This window comes from Procambarus clarkii, chromosome 49 (genome assembly GCF_040958095.1).
Source record: "Procambarus clarkii isolate CNS0578487 chromosome 49, FALCON_Pclarkii_2.0, whole genome shotgun sequence".
Lineage (NCBI taxonomy): Eukaryota > Metazoa > Arthropoda > Malacostraca > Decapoda > Cambaridae > Procambarus > Procambarus clarkii.
The window spans coordinates 37,243,181-37,265,317 of NC_091198.1; the positions used below are offsets into that span (position 1 = coordinate 37,243,181).

A 22,137-nucleotide genomic window follows, 5' to 3' on the forward strand; every position below is an offset into this window, starting at 1 on the left:
AAAATGTCAAGAAAACGGTTAATTTAAAATGTCATCTCCTAACTTAACAGATTAAGCCAGAGGACCGAAAACAGAATAAAACAGGACTGGACAGTATGTCACTTATACAAGCTGCTTTTATTTCTAGTACAGTATGACAATTTTTATTTTGGGGGGGGGGGGTGATCCTTGACAGTGCATAAGAGCGAAAAGCGACGGCGTTTTGTTTGTAAGAGAACAGGTTGTACTACAAATGATTTGATTTATTGATATCACGTGTATGTATGACACCTAAATTAGTGTATTTGTTTATTTATTTATTTATTTATTATATGTGTAGATGAAGGTTAATTCATATGACTGATGCTAGGAATGTCTGAAATCTCCTTAGAAGGATATTTTGGCCCTGAGAAGGGCCGAGTTTGGTGTATACTAGGGTGGTCGATTTTGCTTATGCACGCTCTCCACGGATACGGCGAGCAAGCTGAATGTCCTTTGGCATGATGGTGACACGCTTGGCGTGGATGGCACAGAGGTTAGTGTCCTCGAAGAGACCGACCAGGTAAGCCTCGGATGCCTCCTGTAAAGCCATGACGGCAGACGACTGGAAGCGAAGATCGGTCTTGAAGTCCTGGGCAATCTCGCGCACCAGACGCTGGAAGGGAAGTTTCCTGATGAGCAACTCGGTGCTCTTCTGGTAACGACGGATCTCACGCAGGGCGACCGTTCCGGGCCTGTAACGGTGAGGCTTCTTCACACCCCCTGTGGCAGGAGCAGACTTGCGTGCTGCCTTGGTGGCCAGCTGCTTACGAGGAGCCTTGCCTCCCGTGGACTTGCGAGCAGTCTGCTTGGTGCGAGCCATGGTGAACAACTGTGGTTTGTGATGGCCGGCGCCGAAAAATTTTTGCTTATATACGCCGTCTCGAGGCGCTTGCTCGAGCGCCATTGGCTGCTCGACTCGCCTACGTCACCCCGTTGCCCCTCCCCTCCTTCCTCTGGCTGCAGCCAACAGGCGGCTCACCTCAATCACTATTATCGCTGATTTTGCTCTATTTTTTGGATTTGTGCAAAAGTCATTTCACAGGGACGTGAAACAGACGAGTAGGCAACTGCAGTTTTGAAAGCGTTGTGAGAAAGCCGTGTCTACTCGACCACAAGCGTAAAGTAAGGGCAGGCAGGAGTTGCAATGCTACTAGTACGTCCGCTTGATGGGATATAGTCGGGAAATCGTGCGGGCACTCTATATAAACGACATCCCTGACCCAGTATACTGGACATCAATGACCCTTTGCTACGCTGACGACGTAACCCAACTGATCACAGACTATACGATTAACGCCCTCACACGGAAAGCACAACAAGAAATAGACAAAGTCACCCTCTGGGAACACGACTGGCGAATAAAAACAAACCCCAACAAGTCAAAAATAACATACTTTTTCTACAACAAACGACGTAACCCTAAACCCAGTAAAACTCTACTCTCAATCACCAGATGCAACCCAGATCCCAAGAGTCAACAAAACCACAGTACTTGGACTCACACTAGACTTTAACCTTCGCTTTCACACACACATAACACCCAAGAAAGCTATAGCCTCAAACGCCCTATCAAAACTCTACCCACTTAAACATGCCTCCCAAGCCACCAAGCTCTACTTATACAAAACACTTATTCTCCCACTCCTAACATATGCACCGATCCCACTCACACTTGCAGCACCAACAAATAGGAAGAAACTCCAGCGTACCCAGAACAGGGCTCTGAGATGGGTGTTCGATACCCATTGGCAGGACTTCACCACCAGTGAGGCCCTGCATGAGAGGGCGAACATCCCACCTCTGAACATAACCTGGGATACTATGGGGAAGAAACAGATTGACAGAATTCTCACCTATCATGACAACTACGACACGTTCCTCAGAAACGTCCTAAGCAGACCCAGACATACGCACAACCTCTTTAACCTGATCGACGATCCACCTCCTGCTCCGTCCTTTACATAACCCCTCTCCTATAATATCACTACTCAAATCACCAAACTTCCAACTATAACCTCCTAACTCTTCTCCCCCCTCTTTAGGGGGGGACCAACTAGCTCCCGTTTTCTGGTGCCTTGGGTGGGCCGCGATGCTGATTAACAGATCAAAGACCACATCTGGTGTGAGCCTCCAGGGCACACCCAGCTGAGGACTGCTGTCTCCGTGGGTGCTCAGAAAAGACGAAATGTTGTCACAGATCCGATTCCTTGCCTTCACTGCCTAGTCTGGTCATAACGATTTCAATGCCATGCAGCTGGGTCTAGCCCTGGCACTTTACCTCATACTGAAAACCCTTCCTCTCACCCCCACTAATTCTTCCCCTATCCCCACTTCCACGCTCACCCATAAGGGTATCTTGACCTATATTTAAATGAATGAATGAATGAATGGCATTCGTCAGGGCCGCTTGGTCGGCCCAGACGAGCATACTCTCGTGGTAACCCTACCTGGGGCCACATCCTTATCACAGCCATCTTCCATCCAAGGCAACACCCAGGCAAACTGGCACACACCTCTTTTTCAGGCAACGACGGCTCTTCCTCTCGGCGTGTTCACGGTTTATGTTACAGCTCTATCAGTGATATAACGTGCAAAGATACATTACCCTAGTGGGCCAACCCGTACTGCCACCCTGAATAAAACCAGGGACAGCTGGATGGCCTAACTTACGTAATGTGTATTGCCGTATATAGCACTCTTTCTCTCCTCTGCTAAACATTTCTTCCTCTTCAGGCCGGGACCTACCCCCTGTGCGGTGAAAGTGCAGTGGGGTATTCGTCCTTTCCTCCCAGGTGGGGCCACAGCACGTGCTTGCGCCCTGTGTCTCCCTGCCTGGCTTGTTTGCTATGCCGATCCACTGCTAGAACCTCGTGATAGTGCGAGTCAACTAGCAGTGGGGGTTGCCCTTGAGTAACACCTTCAGGACTCACAAATACTTTGTATTTGTGCCGAACCGGGTTCAATTAGCCTGCTAAGAACCCGGAATTACGCCTCTGACAACCGAGCTCCAACCCACAGCTCACGAGCCTAAGATCCACAGCTCCACGGAGATCGCAGCTACCCAGCTGAGTCAACCCACCACCACCTCCTCCACCAGACCACTACCTCACCTAAAATGCACTGCCTTCGCCTCATCTATGCTCTTGATCCTCCCCTTGACCCTGACGGAATAGGACAGAAAATCTACATGATCACCCAGACTCCTTACACCTCCATCACCCCCATTGACAAAGGAATAAAGCTCTTTCTACCCTCTGAATCTGACCTCTATGCTTGCCTCACCCCCAAAGCCCGAACAGGACTACAGACACTTGGACTCACCCCTGCACTGACACTGGAACAGAAACATAATTGCACTGCTGTTGCCTTCAACGTAGACACCACCCTCCTCTCCACGATTACAACTTTAGACAAACAACGTACTGCCGACATCGGAAAAGCCAACAACATCATCATAGAAGATCTCTTCCACCCACCAAACACAAAGATCCTCAGAATCCGTTGCTCCTCCCCCACTGAAGCTGAATCCCTCCTCACACATGGCTTTAAAGCAGACCACATTTCCATCCCACATTATAACTTCAAGATGAGCACATACCAGTCCATTACACAATGCTTCAGGTGCTATGGATTCAACCATACCACCAGGCAATGCAAGGAAAAGGAACAAGCCTGCTCCTTATGCGCCAACAAAGGACACTTCTGGAAAGATTGCACAGAAGGAACACGATGCTGTATAAACTGTGGTGAAAACCATCCTGCCACCCACCACAATTGCAAAATCAGGGTGCAACTCATCAAGGCAATGAGGAATAAGACCCAAAACACACTACCCCAATATCATGCACAGACAGCACGCCAGCTTTATCCCCAAAACCTCACTAACCAGCTTCACCGCCCCAACACACTTCCCCAAAATGCTCAAACAATACCCATCAACCCTCAAGGTAGAGGTGCCCTGCTCCCCACCCCCCCAGGCTTCCCACCTCTCCAAACCCACACCACCAGCGGACACCATCTCGCAAACCACCATACTCAGGCCCCCCCTCCCCCCCCTCACCCAACAACAGACGACACCCCGAGAATAGTGGCAGCTATCATAATAGCACAGATATCAGCACAAGGAGACACGAGGAAGGCAATTTCCAACATCCAACAAATCCTACTAGCAAACAACCTCCCTCCAATAGTCATCCCTCCCAGCTTGGCGTCACAACCAGTACAACCCCTAACACCTCCCCCCATCACCCCACAAGCACTTACACCACCACCACCCCTTATTACTCCCCAGACACCAAACCCAGTATCACCCCCACCCCTTATCACACTCCAGGCATCAAACCCAGTACCACTCTCACCCCTCACCACCTCCCAGACAAAAAACCCAGCACCACCCACACCCTCTTCCCCACCTTCTATCACACCCCAGGCAACAAACCCAGTACAACCCCCACCTCTCATCACCTCCCAGACAGAAAACCCAGCACCACCCCTACTCTCTTCCCCACCCCCCATCACCCCCCAGGCATCAAACCCAGTACCACCCCTACTCTCGCCCCCACCCCTCACCACCTCACAGACAACAAACCCAACACCACCCCCTCCCCCCATCACCCCCCAAACACCAAACACAGAACCATCTACACCCTCCCCTGACACCCAGGCCTCTAACTGCTTCTCACAGACCATGCTCCCCATGACAGCTACCCCTCTTCAGTCAAAAAGATCAAGTTCACCAAAACACAAAACAACTCTTCAAGTGAAAAGAACAAACTCACCTAAACAAAACAAAAAATTTCTGCATGCAAGACGAACAACCCCAATACACAAGAAAACCAACCCATCAATTAAAAAGAAATCAGATACCAAGAAACATGTAACCTCCCTCACCTTAGCCCACACGCCCAACACGTCAACTCACCTCACGCCCAACACGCTAGCCAACCTCACGCCCCTAACCCAATACCACACAGGTACAAAGCCCAAAATCCCACAAAATTTGCCCCAAAACGTGTCTTTCTCAGCCAAGAGGACTAACACCTCCCCAGACCACTCCCTCACCCCTACACCAAAACTTCCTAAATTCATACCAGACACCATGCAAAACGGACGCCATACATATCTCCTACCCAAATCTATAATTACCAAATCTGTCTACACAACGAATCAATCCACAAAGGAGAACCCCTCCGGTTCAAATGCCACAAACACTCCCCCAACAAGTCAATAAATATGAAAATCACACAATTTAACGTTAGAGCATATTACAACATCAGACACCTAATTGCTAACTTTGTGGAGAATGAAAGACCGGATGTGCTGCTACTAAACAGCACATGCGTGACGAACTCTCACAAAATTAGACATTTTGGCTTCACAACATACCAATCTCCTGATGAAGCTTACGAAGGGGTTGCTATTCTAATAAAGAACACCTATAAACATGACCTCCTCACTACCAACTGGCAACACAAACACTTCCTAGCAGTCCGCATTCACACTCAACACGGGCAGATGATCATTGGTACCACATACATTCGTCCAAACTTGGGTCTCCCCCTCCAGGACCTAAACACTCTCTTCAACCACACACACATACCAGTCTTCCTCCTAGCAGACCTAAATGCAAAACACCAAACATTCAACCATCGCCAACACAACATGCACGGTCAACAACTACACCAACTCCACCAAAACAAACACCTCACCTTCCTTGGCCCTGACTTCCAAACAACCTACACACACAATGGAACTGGGAGACCAGATCTAATCCTCACCAACAGAGCAGGCACTCACCTACAACACTACATCACACCCGGACCCCTCACTGGCTCAGATCACATACCAATATCACTCACACTCTCCAGCAACCCCATACTCATCCCAGCCACCCCACAATATGACTATCAAAATGCAGACTGGGAAGCCTTCAAACAACACCTAACTGCCAGCACACAGCCCTACAACTTCCAAGACAAACCACACACAGACATAGATTCCCAAGTCCTCACCATCCAGAATAACATCATACAAGCAGCTGATGCTACCATTCCAAAAACAACCCACAAAACTAGATACTCCTTTTTTCCTTCGATCAGAACAAAAAGGCTACTCTCCTGCTATCACAACAGATTCACCCACAACCTTCACAGATACAATCAAGTAAACACAGACCTCACTATACTCAAAAACCACATACTCAACAGCCTTGACCAAGACCATGCTAACAACTGGGAGAAACTCATACATAAAGCTGAAATACAAAGAAAAACAACTCCACAACAATTCTGGAACTTCATAAAGAGGATCAGAGGAAACTCCTCCTCTTCTGCCTTTACATACATCACTCACAACAATCAAAACTACACCGATCCCTCAGAAGTAATAGGCATATTCAAACAACACTGGCAGGACATCTTCAATCCCCACCCCCCACAACCAACAGCAATACAAAACATAAACAGAGTAGAAACATGGATACGACACAACCCTCATGCCATCACACACTACCCTACCATTGACCTCACGACACTAGACGACTTAGAAAGTGACCTCACAGAATCAATACTACCTGAAGAAGTTAAACTCATGCTCAAGAACACCAGACGTAAAGCCCCAGGAGCCTCTGGCATTGGCCAAGCTCTCCTCAAGCAACTTCCAGACCCCCTAATCTTTGCACTCACAGACGTCTACAACGCCTCACTAGCATCAGGATATTTCCCAAGCCCATTCAAAGAAGCCACAGCAATCCTCATTCCAAAACCCCAAAAATCCCCGACAGACCCTAAGAACTACAGACCGATCAGCTTACTAGAGACATTAGGAAAAGTATACGAAAAACTCATTAATCATAAACTCAGGAATCACCTAGAACACAAAAACATATTGACAGACAAACAATTTGGCTTCAGACAACACCGCTCAACACAAGACGCACTGAACATAATAACAAACTACCTCTCCATAAATAAACACCAAAGGGCCAAGACGGCCCTCATTGCAAAGGACGTCGAAAAAGCTTTTGACACCGTATGGCACGACGGCCTGCGTTACAAACTCTGCACTCTGTTTCAACTATCTGATAACATGCAGAGGCTACTTTGCAGCTTTCTAACAAATAGAAAGATGCAGATCAAGTTCCTCAGCAAGCTGTCGGGTTATTTCAACCTAAATGCAGGTGTCCCTCAGGGCTCAGTTCTTTCACCAACCTTATACATACTCTATATAAACGACATCCCTGACCCAGTATACTGGACATCAATGACCCTTTGCTACGCTGACGACGTAACCCAACTGATCACAGACTATACGATTAACGCCCTCACACGGAAAGCACAACAAGAAATAGACAAAGTCACCCTCTGGGAACACGACTGGCGAATAAAAACAAACCCCAACAAGTCAAAAATAACATACTTTTTCTACAACAAACGACGTAACCCTGACCCAGTAAAACTCTACTCTCAATCACCAGATGCAACCCAGATCCCAAGAGTCAACAAAACCACAGTACTTGGACTCACACTAGACTTTAACCTTCGCTTTCACACACACATAACACCCAAGAAAGCTATAGCCTCAAACGCCCTATCAAAACTCTACCCACTTAAACATGCCTCCCAAGCCACCAAGCTCTACTTATACAAAACACTTATTCTCCCACTCCTAACATATGCACCGATCCCACTCACACTTGCAGCACCAACAAATAGGAAGAAACTCCAGCGTACCCAGAACAGGGCTCTGAGATGGGTGTTCGATACCCATTGGCAGGACTTCACCACCAGTGAGGCCCTGCATGAGAGGGCGAACATCCCACCTCTGAACATAACCTGGGATACTATGGGGAAGAAACAGATTGACAGAATTCTCACCTATCATGACAACTACGACACGTTCCTCAGAAACGTCCTAAGCAGACCCAGACATACGCACAACCTCTTTAACCTGATCGACGATCCACCTCCTGCTCCGTCCTTTACATAACCCCTCTCCTATAATATCACTACTCAAATCACCAAACTTCCAACTATAACCTCCTAACTCTTCTCCCCCCTCTTTAGGGGGGGACCAACTAGCTCCCGTTTTCTGGTGCCTTGGGTGGGCCGCGATGCTGATTAACAGATCAAAGACCACATCTGGTGTGAGCCTCCAGGGCACACCCAGCTGAGGACTGCTGTCTCCGTGGGTGCTCAGAAAAGACGAAATGTTGTCACAGATCCGATTCCTTGCCTTCACTGCCTAGTCTGGTCATAACGATTTCAATGCCATGCAGCTGGGTCTAGCCCTGGCACTTTACCTCATACTGAAAACCCTTCCTCTCACCCCCACTAATTCTTCCCCTATCCCCACTTCCACGCTCACCCATAAGGGTATCTTGACCTATATTTAAATGAATGAATGAATGCATTCGTCAATTCGATTCACACAACTACAACACCATGACTGGACGCGGCAAGGGAGGCAAGGGACTCGGAAAGGGTGGCGCCAAGCGTCATCGTAAGGTGCTACGTGACAACATCCAGGGCATCACCAAGCCCGCTATTCGTCGCTTAGCTCGTCGTGGCGGCGTCAAGCGTATTTCGGGTCTCATCTACGAAGAGACCCGTGGCGTCCTGAAGGTGTTCCTCGAGAACGTCATCCGTGATGCTGTAACCTACACGGAACACGCCAAGAGGAAGACCGTCACTGCCATGGACGTGGTGTACGCTCTGAAGCGCCAGGGTCGTACCCTCTACGGATTCGGCGGATAAGAGCTTGGCTAATCCATCGATTCCACCCACCACCACCTCAAAACGGGACCTAATTAGGTCCCTATACTTTTTTACTGAAGGGCTTAAGAAGATCTCTTCCACCCACCAAACACAAAGATCCTCAGAATCCGTTGCTCCTCCCTCACTGAAGCTGAATCCCTCCTCACACATGGCTTTAAAGCAGACCACATTTCCATCCCACATTATAACTTCAAGATGAGCACATACCAGTCCATTACACAATGCTTCAGGTGCTATGGATTCAACCATACCACCAGGCAATGCAAGGAAAAGGAACAAGCCTGCTCCTTATGCGCCAACAAAGGACACTTCTGGAAAGATTGCACAGAAGGAACACGATGCTGTATAAACTGTGGTGAAAACCATCCTGCCACCCACCACAATTGCAAAATCAGGGTGCAACTCATCAAGGCAATGAGGAATAAGACCCAAAACACACTACCCCAATATCATGCCCAGACAGCACGCCAGCTTTATCCCCAAAACCTCACTAACCAGCTTCACCGCCCCAACACACTTCCCCAAAATGCTCAAACAATACCCATCAACCCTCAAGGTAGAGGTGCCCTGCTCCCCACCCCCCCAGGTTTCCCACCTCTCCAAACCCACACCACCAGCGGACACCATCTCGCAAACCACCATACTCAGGCCCCCCCTCCCCCCCCTCACCCAACAACAGACGACACCCCGAGAATAGTGGCAGCTATCATAATAGCACAGATATCAGCACAAGGAGACACGAGGAAGGCAATTTCCAACATCCAACAAATCCTACTAGCAAACAACCTCCCTCCAATAGTCATCCCTCCCAGCTTGGCGTCACAACCAGTACAACCCCTAACACCTCCCCCCATCACCCCACAAGCACTTACACCACCACCACCCCTTATTACTCCCCAGACACCAAACCCAGTATCACCCCCACCCCTTATCACACTCCAGGCATCAAACCCAGTACCACTCTCACCCCTCACCACCTCCCAGACAAAAAACCCAGCACCACCCACACCCTCTTCCCCACCTTCTATCACACCCCAGGCAACAAACCCAGTACAACCCCCACCTCTCATCACCTCCCAGACAGAAAACCCAGCACCACCCCTACTCTCTTCCCCACCCCCCATCACCCCCCAGGCATCAAACCCAGTACCACCCCTACTCTCGCCCCCACCCCTCACCACCTCACAGACAACAAACCCAACACCACCCCCTCCCCCCATCACCCCCCAAACACCAAACACAGAACCATCTACACCCTCCCCTGACACCCAGGCCTCTAACTGCTTCTCACAGACCATGCTCCCCATGACAGCTACCCCTCTTCAGTCAAAAAGATCAAGTTCACCAAAACACAAAACAACTCTTCAAGTGAAAAGAACAAACTCACCTAAACAAAACAAAAAATTTCTGCATGCAAGACGAACAACCCCAATACACAAGAAAACCAACCCATCAATTAAAAAGAAATCAGATACCAAGAAACATGTAACCTCCCTCACCTTAGCCCACACGCCCAACACGTCAACTCACCTCACGCCCAACACGCTAGCCAACCTCACGCCCCTAACCCAATACCACACAGGTACAAAGCCCAAAATCCCACAAAATTTGCCCCAAAACGTGTCTTTCTCAGCCAAGAGGACTAACACCTCCCCAGACCACTCCCTCACCCCTACACCAAAACTTCCTAAATTCATACCAGACACCATGCAAAACGGACGCCATACATATCTCCTACCCAAATCTATAATTACCAAATCTGTCTACACAACGAATCAATCCACAAAGGAGAACCCCTCCGGTTCAAATGCCACAAACACTCCCCCAACAAGTCAATAAATATGAAAATCACACAATTTAACGTTAGAGCATATTACAACATCAGACACCTAATTGCTAACTTTGTGGAGAATGAAAGACCGGATGTGCTGCTACTAAACAGCACATGCGTGACGAACTCTCACAAAATTAGACATTTTGGCTTCACAACATACCAATCTCCTGATGAAGCTTACGAAGGGGTTGCTATTCTAATAAAGAACACCTATAAACATGACCTCCTCACTACCAACTGGCAACACAAACACTTCCTAGCAGTCCGCATTCACACTCAACACGGGCAGATGATCATTGGTACCACATACATTCGTCCAAACTTGGGTCTCCCCCTCCAGGACCTAAACACTCTCTTCAACCACACACACATACCAGTCTTCCTCCTAGCAGACCTAAATGCAAAACACCAAACATTCAACCATCGCCAACACAACATGCACGGTCAACAACTACACCAACTCCACCAAAACAAACACCTCACCTTCCTTGGCCCTGACTTCCAAACAACCTACACACACAATGGAACTGGGAGACCAGATCTAATCCTCACCAACAGAGCAGGCACTCACCTACAACACTACATCACACCCGGACCCCTCACTGGCTCAGATCACATACCCATATCACTCACACTCTCCAGCAACCCCATACTCATCCCAGCCACCCCACAATATGACTATCAAAATGCAGACTGGGAAGCCTTCAAACAACACCTAACTGCCAGCACACAGCCCTACAACTTCCAAGACAAACCACACACAGACATAGATTCCCAAGTCCTCACCATCCAGAATAACATCATACAAGCAGCTGATGCTACCATTCCAAAAACAACCCACAAAACTAGATACTCCTTTTTTCCTTCGATCAGAACAAAAAGGCTACTCTCCTGCTATCACAACAGATTCACCCACAACCTTCACAGATACAATCAAGTAAACACAGACCTCACTATACTCAAAAACCACATACTCAACAGCCTTGACCAAGACCATGCTAACAACTGGGAGAAACTCATACATAAAGCTGAAATACAAAGAAAAACAACTCCACAACAATTCTGGAACTTCATAAAGAGGATCAGAGGAAACTCCTCCTCTTCTGCCTTTACATACATCACTCACAACAATCAAAACTACACCGATCCCTCAGAAGTAATAGGCATATTCAAACAACACTGGCAGGACATCTTCAATCCCCACCCCCCACAACCAACAGCAATACAAAACATAAACAGAGTAGAAACATGGATACGACACAACCCTCATGCCATCACACACTACCCTACCATTGACCTCACGACACTAGACGACTTAGAAAGTGACCTCACAGAATCAATACTACCTGAAGAAGTTAAACTCATGCTCAAGAACACCAGACGTAAAGCCCCAGGAGCCTCTGGCATTGGCCAAGCTCTCCTCAAGCAACTTCCAGACCCCCTAATCTTTGCACTCACAGACGTCTACAACGCCTCACTAGCATCAGGATATTTCCCAAGCCCATTCAAAGAAGCCACAGCAATCCTCATTCCAAAACCCCAAAAATCCCCGACAGACCCTAAGAACTACAGACCGATCAGCTTACTAGAGACATTAGGAAAAGTATACGAAAAACTCATTAATCATAAACTCAGGAATCACCTAGAACACAAAAACATATTGACAGACAAACAATTTGGCTTCAGACAACACCGCTCAACACAAGACGCACTGAACATAATAACAAACTACCTCTCCATAAATAAACACCAAAGGGCCAAGACGGCCCTCATTGCAAAGGACGTCGAAAAAGCTTTTGACACCGTATGGCACGACGGCCTGCGTTACAAACTCTGCACTCTGTTTCAACTATCTGATAACATGCAGAGGCTACTTTGCAGCTTTCTAACAAATAGAAAGATGCAGATCAAGTTCCTCAGCAAGCTGTCGGGTTATTTCAACCTAAATGCAGGTGTCCCTCAGGGCTCAGTTCTTTCACCAACCTTATACATACTCTATATAAACGACATCCCTGACCCAGTATACTGGACATCAATGACCCTTTGCTACGCTGACGACGTAACCCAACTGATCACAGACTATACGATTAACGCCCTCACACGGAAAGCACAACAAGAAATAGACAAAGTCACCCTCTGGGAACACGACTGGCGAATAAAAACAAACCCCAACAAGTCAAAAATAACATACTTTTTCTACAACAAACGACGTAACCCTGACCCAGTAAAACTCTACTCTCAATCACCAGATGCAACCCAGATCCCAAGAGTCAACAAAACCACAGTACTTGGACTCACACTAGACTTTAACCTTCGCTTTCACACACACATAACACCCAAGAAAGCTATAGCCTCAAACGCCCTATCAAAACTCTACCCACTTAAACATGCCTCCCAAGCCACCAAGCTCTACTTATACAAAACCCTTATTCTCCCACTCCTAACATATGCACCGATCCCACTCACACTTGCAGCACCAACAAATAGGAAGAAACTCCAGCGTACCCAGAACAGGGCTCTGAGATGGGTGTTCGATACCCATTGGCAGGACTTCACCACCAGTGAGGCCCTGCATGAGAGGGCGAACATCCCACCTCTGAACATAACCTGGGATACTATGGGGAAGAAACAGATTGACAGAATTCTCACCTATCATGACAACTACGACACGTTCCTCAGAAACGTCCTAAGCAGACCCAGACATACGCACAACCTCTTTAACCTGATCGACGATCCACCTCCTGCTCCGTCCTTTACATAACCCCTCTCCTATAATATCACTACTCAAATCACCAAACTTCCAACTATAACCTCCTAACTCTTCTCCCCCCTCTTTAGGGGGGGACCAACTAGCTCCCGTTTTCTGGTGCCTTGGGTGGGCCGCGATGCTGATTGACAGATCAAAGACCACATCTGGTGTGAGCCTCCAGGGCACACCCAGCTGAGGACTGCTGTCTCCGTGGGTGCTCAGAAAAGACGAAATGTTGTCACAGATCCGATTCCTTGCCTTCACTGCCTAGTCTGGTCATAACGATTTCAATGCCATGCAGCTGGGTCTAGCCCTGGCACTTTACCTCATACTGAAAACCCTTCCTCTCACCCCCACTAATTCTTCCCCTATCCCCACTTCCACGCTCACCCATAAGGGTATCTTGACCTATATTTAAATGAATGAATGAATGGCATTCGTCAATTCGATTCACACAACTACAACACCATGACTGGACGCGGCAAGGGAGGCAAGGGACTCGGAAAGGGTGGCGCCAAGCGTCATCGTAAGGTGCTACGTGACAACATCCAGGGCATCACCAAGCCCGCTATTCGTCGCTTAGCTCGTCGTGGCGGCGTCAAGCGTATTTCGGGTCTCATCTACGAAGAGACCCGTGGCGTCCTGAAGGTGTTCCTCGAGAACGTCATCCGTGATGCTGTAACCTACACGGAACACGCCAAGAGGAAGACCGTCACTGCCATGGACGTGGTGTACGCTCTGAAGCGCCAGGGTCGTACCCTCTACGGATTCGGCGGATAAGAGCTTGGCTAATCCATCGATTCCACCCACCACCACCTCAAAACGGGACCTAATTAGGTCCCTATACTTTTTTACTGAAGGGCTTAATAGACGATAACATAAATTGTTTTGATATCAGCTAGCACATTGGGTCTTATGAAATCTATTTTTTATCCTCGCATGCTTAAAGGGACTCTGATTGGGGAGGGGGGGGGGGGAGGTTTGTTACGTTATATACTAGCAGAGCAGGATCATTGGTGGGGGGGGGGGGGGGTGTGAGGGGGAGAGAGAGAGAGAGAGATCTTTCCCAACTCTTCCTTTTTACATGAGTGAGCTACCCGTTTTATTCATTTTATCCTTCTCAGAGCTGTTTTGATAGTATCCAAATGATGGTAAATGAAAAGGGAGGACACAAATATCTACCCAGAATTCAGGACTGGCAATCGATATGCATGTTTGAGTGAGAATCTTTTTCTCTCTCAACTTAGGTATACGTTTATGTCGTACCTAAAAGCGAGAACCACACTATTGGGACAAGTATGCAAGGCCCAATTTTCCTAACAAGCACAGTTAATTTTGTTATTTTCGAACATTTCTTTCCAAATTGGTTTATCCAATTAACAGTATTATATTAAGATCATGAATTGCTGGGTTAGGTTAGGTTAGGTTAGCTTAGCTTAGGTTAGGTTAGGTTAGCTTAGCTTAGCTTAGCTTGGGTTAGCTTAGGTTAGGTTAGGTTAGCTAAGCTTGGGTTAGCATAGGTTAGGTTAGGTTTGATTACATTTCTATGTTAGATTTAACTCAAATTCAAAACAATTGCCAGTCATTCGGCTTGTTAGTTAACTTGCCTCTAATAGGGGCAATTTGTCTAACAAGACTATTTAGTTTTGTGTATATATATATATATATATATATATATATATATATATATATATATATATATATATATATATATATATATATATATATATATATATATATATTATTATAGCTTCAAGACTCTGAACCAATATAAAAGCATCAAGAGGAAGTGCTTGTGTTATGGGCCAATAGGCCTTCTGCAGTTACTTCCATTCTTATGTTTTTATTCCCATTGGTTCGTAATTTATCTTGTGTAAATGTCAATCACCTTACCCAAAACTTTGGTACCATATCACCTCACCCATGTATATATATATATATATATATATATATATATATATATATATATATATATATATATATATATATATATATATATATATATATATATATATATATATATAATATATACAGAGTAAATCTACCCCAAAAGTAATGATTTATTTGTCTACAAAACTAAACTCTTTTTGGAATCATATGAGGCCCCTCCACTGAGGGGGGAGGCCTGGATGTTTATTGTCATGTGTATTCATGCTGCTTGCATGTCGTCGTTTATTTTGCCTTTGTTGTTTTTTTGACAGCTTTCTTTGCCTTGGGTGGTTTGGGAGATTTTGAAGCTCTCTTTATTTTGGGCTTTTTGTTCCCAACAACAAGCTGCTGCTGCTGCTGCTTCTTTTTCAAGGCTGTAGGTGGTTTGTTGCTTGTGGCGGCTTTCTTGGGAGTTACCACGGCCTTCTTTGCTGCTGTAGATGGTTTCTTGGTTGTGGTGGCTTTCTTGGGAGTTAGAACGGCCCTCTTCTCTGCTACGGCCAGCTTGAATGATCCACTAGCTCCACTTCCCTTGGTCTGAACAAGAATGCCGTCAGCCACTGCTTTCTTGAGAAATCTTCGGATGTAAATGGCGATCTTGGCAGCCTCGACTTTGTTGTTGGCAACAACGTACTTCTTGATTGCTTGTAGAGACGAGCCCTTACGGTCTTTGAGTGCTGCGACCGCGGCTAGAACCATTTGACTAGTTTTCGGGTGAGCAACCTGGACGCGAGGTTTCCTGGTGGTGGCCACCACAGCAGCAGCAGCCGCAGCCTTCTTGGTAGGCTTTGCTTCTACCATGATGATGATGAGATAACCAAGGTGATGAGAGACGCTCAGACAGTCACGGGGGAATGATGCTGCCGCCGCTTGAGCCGAACCTATTTATGTGCCGGCACGGTACAGAAGCTGCAACCTGGCAACTCGTCCACCAATCACGACGGTTGGTTTTACGGCTCCGAAACCTGGATCCCATATCTTCTCTAAAATAGAAGCATTTGTTCATGTTCTTTGTAAAAGTATCATAAAGCAGGACAGATGAGACAAATATCATAAAAACTGAAGAGCAGATGAGCACACACATGTATGTATTACAAAAGAAAATCCACAAATTCATTAGAAATTGGCAGGGTAGGCTGAGGAAGTAGGTAGATGTAAAATGTCTGTAAATGGCGAAAGAACATAAACCCAAGACTGAATAAACGATGTTAAATATCCATGCCAAGGAGACAAAAATATGTTAGGATACAATTACCATTAAGACACCACAAGAAGGTCCGTATCCTGCCGTGATGACTAAAAAGAGTTGGTTATTAGCCACAATGTGTAGGCAGTTTCATTCCAACGGCCATACCACGTTGAGAACACCGCTTCTCGTCCGATCAGCGAAGTTAAGCAACGTTGGGTTTGGTTAGTACTTGGATGGGTGACCGCCTGGGAACACCAAATGCTGTTGGCAATAATGTTTTTTGTTTTGTTTTGTTTTGTTTCGTTTGTTTTTGTTTGAATGACTGGCTGGCTGGCTCCACGGGAAATTCACGGAGTTGTGTGGAATAAGGCCTGGTAAAATGAATTAATATGTATGTCATGTTTAAAACAAACTCGCTTAATATAGTGTGTGAGGCTTTATACAAAAACAAACAACCAAAACAAAACATGTTGTATATATATATATATATATATATATATATATATATATATATATATATATATATATATATATATATATATATATATATATATATATATATATATATATATATATATATATATATATATATATATATAGCTTAATCCGGGTTTGAACTCGCAACTCCAAGAATACGCATCACTTATATACACTTTACCACTGGACCACTGCAGGACACTTGATGCTGAGGACACTTGAATTTAATGACGTAAATGCCATTTCCACAAATAAATGATAATTTAAAAGTATTTGTATGTACAAATCTTTTCTGTTTAAAAGGCTACAATATCAGTTACTGATATAATTTGTGTTAATGTTTCTATACCCACAGGAAGGCATGTTTTTGCTTATATGTAAGGGGTACGGAGAAGGAATCCACAGACCATCATTCCCCTTCCCCCCCCCCCTCCCACCTACTACCACCACCACCACCACCATCACTACTCACCACCAATCACCACCAATCACCACCAATCACCACCACCACACCTAACCGAAAACCCCCTAACACATCAACCCTCCCCCCAATCAACAGGCGAAATAATAACCCTCAAATGCCTGCCTGCCTGCCTGCCTGCCAGCCAGCCAATACTAACGGTCTTCTCAGAAAGAAAATCTCTTTGTATCTGTATTACTTGATGAAATGTATGATTCTAATAATGAAAATAAATTGTTATGTCGGTTGTATGAGCATAATGACCAATATGCACGTGATATGAATGAATTAAATAGTGTAGTTTTAAGTAATTAGGTTGTAGACACATTAAGCGGATATGATATTTGACGCGTCCAGAACTGGTGATTTTTGGTTTAGTTTTAAATGCACCACCACCACCACCACCATTGCTTCCCCAGAGCCTAATTAAGGACCGGTAAAAGGAGTCAATATGTATGTCATCTATAAAACCAAAGAATGAATAAAAACACACACACACACACCTACATAATAGTACTAGGAAGATTGTATGGCATAAAAAAAAAAAAAAGTACTCCCATTGGGTCGTTTGAACTCGCGACTTCCAAAACACCAGCCACACACCTTACCACCCAGCCACCATAGAGTTGGTATAATTGTGCAACTTTAGTTATAAAACTAAAGTTCTTATTGTCTCAAATCTTATTGTCTGTTCTATGAAAAGGCATGATGTAAATTATGTATTTTTTGAATGATTGAATTGTAGGCACATTAAGCGGATTCGATATTTGATATATCCAGAAAAGGTGATTTCTGTTCAGTTTTAAAATGCATCACCGTTAACGCTAAAGGACTGGTAAAACGACTCGATGTTTGTCATTTTTAAAATAAACACTAAAACTAGGCCCTTAACATATATAATGTTTGAATATAAATTGAATGCATATAAATACAAAGTGGGAGTGGCTGGCTGGCTGCCTGCCTGCCTGCCTGCCTGCCTGCCTGCCTGGCTGGCTGGCTGGCTGGCTGGCTGGCTGACTGGCTGGCTGCCTGGCTGCCTGCCTGCCTGCCTGGCTGGCTGGCTGGCTGGCTGGCTGGCTGGCTGGCTGGCTGGCTGGCTGGCTGGCTGGCTGGCTGGCTGGCTGGCTGGCTGGCTGCCCGCCCGCCCGCCCGCCCGCCTGCTTGCCTTGCCTTGCCTTGCCTTGCCTGTCCTGTCCTGTTATTGCCTTGCCTTGCCTTGCCTTGCCTTGCCTTGCCTTGCCCTGCCCTGCCCTGCCTTGGCTGCAGCTGGCTGGCTGGCCGTAAATCAACTCTTAACAACACCACACCACACCACACCATCACTCATCACCCATCACCCACCACCGGCCCCAGTCTCCCAGCCTCTCTTATATACCCGAGCAGGCCCTTTAAATTATTTGAATTGTTGCACTTCGGCCAATGGCACGATCGCTGCTGCTCAAACATATTCTGGTTCACAAGTATTATAATATATTATATTATATTATATATATATATATATATATATATATATATATATATATATATATATATATATATATATATATATATATATATATATATATATATATATATATATATATATATATATATATATTTATTCATGAAACACATTAAAACCTTGATCATTTATTCATTCGTTACGTCTAGTGAAGAATTGCTTTTGTTCATTTGTATGATTAAAAATTGATAGAATATGAATTCCTCGCTTAAAGTAAAATATAAAATATATATTGGATTTATATGATTGGTTAATATTCCAAGTGATGCTGAATATCCCCTATAATTTTGTTTTGTTTGTTTGTTTGTTATGTACACATTCCAAATGAAATCAATATAAATGTTATTATTAATGTTTGAAAGTTGATTGTCTACTTGAATCTCTCTATTAAAGTGTGTGTGGCTCCGGATGGAGCCTGGTTATGGTATTTGTCGTGGTGGGTGGCAGAAGTGCTTACTTCTTCTCTGTCTTCTTTGGCAAAAGAACTGCCTGAATGTTTGGAAGAACACCTCCCTGTGCAATGGTTACGCCAGACAGAAGTTTGTTGAGTTCTTCGTCGTTGCGGATGGCCAACTGCAAGTGACGTGGGATGATACGGGTCTTCTTGTTGTCACGTGCGGCGTTACCGGCGAGCTCCAGAACTTCGGCAGCGAGGTATTCCATGACGGCTGCCAGGTAGACAGGAGCGCCAGCACCGACGCGTTCGGCGTAGTTGCCTTTACGCAGCAGACGGTGAATTCTGCCCACGGGGAACTGAAGTCCGGCCCTGCTGGAGCGAGACTTTGACTTGCCCTTCACTTTGCCTCCCTTGCCGCGTCCTGACATTGCTGCTGCTGTTGTGGGTTTGTGGTGTTTTATGCCGGCTTTTGCTTTGATGTCCATAGGGAATGGAAAGGATGGGGGAGGTAGAGGGATGGGGAGATGAAATTCAGGAAGAGGATGCGGGTGTAGAGAGAGAGGAGGTTTGAAAGTTCGGTGGCCTGTCCACCATGGGTTGACATTTTTGTATGTGTTGTTTGTTTGCGTGTGTGTTATGTTGGGTTGTCAGTACATTGGCTGGGGGGGCTAGTGTTTGTGACCTTGTTGGTGTCCTAAAGCACTAGAGCCGATGGAGTTGGCTGAAGGAGGCTAATCTTAGAAACATCAGGGTAGTTACACTTCTGACGCCACGACAAATGGTTTTTTGGTTTTATATTTTTTTTGTAGGTGTTTTATTTATATATATATATATATTTTTTTTTTTTTTTTTTTTTTTTTTTTTTTTTTTTTTTTTTTTATTATTTATTTATTTATTTTTTTTTTTTTTTTATATTTATTATTTTTTTTTTTTTTCTTTCTTTCTTTATTCTTCATATGGTGTAGATTGGGTCCGGGATGGGCCACTCATCTGGATCGTCTGGCAGACCGCTTAGTATCTGAGGGCTTGGGAAGGCCTCATCATGGATATGTCTGATCACTTTTTGTTGGAGAGTGATTCTTCTGGTTCTGTGTGGTGGTTCATGGATCTCGTAGTCGCTGGTGGTGTTTTCTGCTACGAAGGGATCTTCTGGGTCTGGGACATACATGTTCTTCATACGGTACAGCTGTCTTCTGGCCAGGTAGCTGAGCCTAATGTTCATTGGCTTCATGTTGAGCGTCTCATGGATCAGGTCGGTTCTCACCCTGTCACTCAGAGTCAGGCCCTCTGCAAAGCGAAGTGCTTTGTTTTGTACTCGTTGAATCTTCAACATGTTGGATTTGTTGGTGAGGTTCAGGGGAACGTATGGGTATTCCAAGCTAGGCCTTATGATCATTCTGTACAGGTGGAGCTTGATGTGGGATGGGGCTTGGTTGAAACGGAAGAGCCTCGCCAGTGAGCCCCGGGCCATCGCTGTCTTCTGGGATACGTACTGGGAGGAGTTGAGTAGCCTGTTGAAGTTGTAACCGAGCACTGTGTTGGAGTTTGAGATGGCTATGGGTTCACCCCTGATTCTTATTCCCCCCTCATTTTCAATTGAGAAGGCCATACAGCCGACCGTGCTTAATTGAATCTTTTCTGGGTTAGTGGTGATTCTCCATTTCCTTTCCCAGTTAGCAGTCCTTGCTAGTTCTACGTTTGCCTTACGGGTTGCAGTTGCATGTTTGGCCGCTTGGCTGCTAGGGTTAGATGTTATTACGTGCGTTACGTCGTCCGCAAATTGCACGATAATGGTGTCCCTATACTCTGGTTGGGGCAGGTCATTTACAAAGATGTTGAAGAGAACCGGGCTCAAGCATGATCCTTGGGGGACTCCAGCTGTTGGGGTGAAGGCTGCGGCCTCGTTTGCCTTGAAGCTGGGGGTGACTTGCCTATTCTTAAGGAAATTACTGATCAGCCTGAGGAGGGTCCAGTTTTGCGCTGGTAAGTCTGCTAGTTTGTACACCAGACCATCGTGCCACAGGCTGTCGAAGGCCTTGTGTACGTCCCTCGTCGCAATCAAGGCTACCTGTTTTTGCTTGCGAATTGAGCTTAAGGCGTCGTAGATGATGTTAATTGCGTGCTGGGTTGATCTATGTGCTCGAAAGCCAAACTGCTTTTCTGTGAAGAGGTTGTTGTACTCCATGTAGTAGTTAAGGCGGTTTGACATGATTTTTTCAAAGCACTTGCCTATTGAGTCTAAGAGTGAGATTGGTCGGTAGTTGCCAGGTTGGTGGGGGTCTTTCTTGGGTTTGGGAATGAATATCATCTTGGCTGACTTGAATGCTACAGGAATGTGACCCGATGCCAGCATAGCGTTGAATAGGTTGAGTATGGATTGCATAAGATTGCCTGGTAGAAGTTTGATCTGCAGCTCTTTGATCCCTGATGGTCCTGGGGCCTTATCTCTGGTGTTTTTGATGACTCCTCTCATCTCTAGCATAGTTATGGGTCTTGTTAAAGGGTGGTCGTCTTCTAGGGTTGTCAGGTCAATCAGAGGGGTGCTGTTAAGGGAGGCGGCATTTTCTGTTGTCCATTGGTTGACACGTTCAAAGTGAGTGTTGTTGAAGGCTCTGCTGTTTGAAGCTGTGAGTGTCTTTTTCCAAACTGCGCCCATGAGGTCAGCCTGATCCTGCGGGTCTTCTATTTTTTCTTGTTGCTCCTCTTCATCTTCGTCAAGGAATGTGTGTACAAGGTGGGTGAGGCTGGGGTTAACCGATCCCAGGAGCTGTCTGATCATGCGCCAGAAAGTTCCCGGCTCCCTTTT

At 45.9% G+C, this 22,137-nt stretch overlaps 1 non-coding gene across 1 annotated transcript; it reads left to right on the forward strand.

Annotated features, from left to right (window-relative positions):
• Positions 1–16,647: 16,647 nt before the first annotated feature.
• Positions 16,648–16,766, forward strand: LOC123750407 (5S ribosomal RNA). Its single transcript, XR_006772001.2, has one exon. It is a non-coding gene; the product is annotated as a 5S ribosomal RNA (ribosomal RNA).
• Positions 16,767–22,137: the final 5,371 nt, after the last annotated feature.